The following is a 1,169-nucleotide window of genomic DNA, read 5'->3' as shown; positions in this document are numbered from 1 at the left end:
CCCACCTAGAGCCAGATATCCTGGAATGTGAAGTCAAGTGGGCCATAGGAAGCATCACTACAAAGAAAGCTAGTAGAGGTGATGGAATTCCAGTTGAGCTATTTCAAATCCTAAAAGATGACGCTGTGAAAGTGCTGCACTCAATATGCCAGAAAATTTGGAGAACTCAGCAGTGGCCACAGGACTGGAAAAGGTCAGTTTTCATTCCAATCCCTAAGAAAGACAATGCCAAAGAATGCTCAAACTACTGCACAGTTGCAGTCATCTCACACGCTAGTGAAGAAATGCTCAAAATTCTCTGAGCCAGGCTTCAGCATTACGTGAACCGTGAACTTCCAGATGTTCAAGCTGGTTTTAGAAAAGGCAGAGGAACCAGAGATCAAATTGCCAGCATCTGCTGGATCATGGAAAAAGCAAGAGAGTTCCAGAAAAACATCTATTTCTGCTTTATTGACTATGCCAAAGCCTTTGACTGTGTAGATCACAATAAGCTGTGGAAAATTCTGAAAGAGATGGGAATACCAGACCACCTGATCTGCCTCCTGAGAAATCTGTGTTCAGGTCAGGAAGCAACAGTTAGAACTGGACATGGAACAACATACTGGTTCCAAATAAGAAAAGGAGTATGTCAAGGCTGTATATTGTCACCCTGTTTATTTAAATTATATGCAGAGTACATCATGAGAAACGCTTGGCTGGAAGAAGCACAAGCTGGAATCAAGATTGCCGAGAGAAATATCAATAACCTCAGATATGCAGATGACACCACCCTTATGGCAGAAAGTGAAGAGGAACTCAAAAGCCTCTTCATGGAAGTGAAAGAGAGTGAACAAGTTGGCTTAAAGCTCAACATTCAGAAAACGAAGATCATGGCATCTGGTCCCATCACTTCATGGGAAATAGATGGAGAAACAGTGGAAACAGTCAGACTGTATTTTGGGGGGCTCCAAAAGCACTGCAGATGGTGACTGCACCCATGAAATTAAAAGACGGTTACTCCTTGGAAAAAAATTCATGACCAACCTAGAAGCATATTTAAAAGCAGAGACATTACTTTGCCAACAAAGGTCCATCTAGTCAAGGCTATGGTTTTTCCTGTGGTCATGTATGGATGTGAGAGTTGGACTGTGAAGAAAGCTGAGCACTGAAGAATTGATGCTTTTGAACTG

This window comes from Bison bison, unplaced genomic scaffold (genome assembly GCF_000754665.1).
Source record: "Bison bison bison isolate TAMUID 2011002044 unplaced genomic scaffold, Bison_UMD1.0 scf7180017864384, whole genome shotgun sequence".
Classification (NCBI taxonomy): Eukaryota; Metazoa; Chordata; class Mammalia; order Artiodactyla; family Bovidae; genus Bison; species Bison bison.
This window is presented reverse-complemented; position numbering follows the sequence as displayed.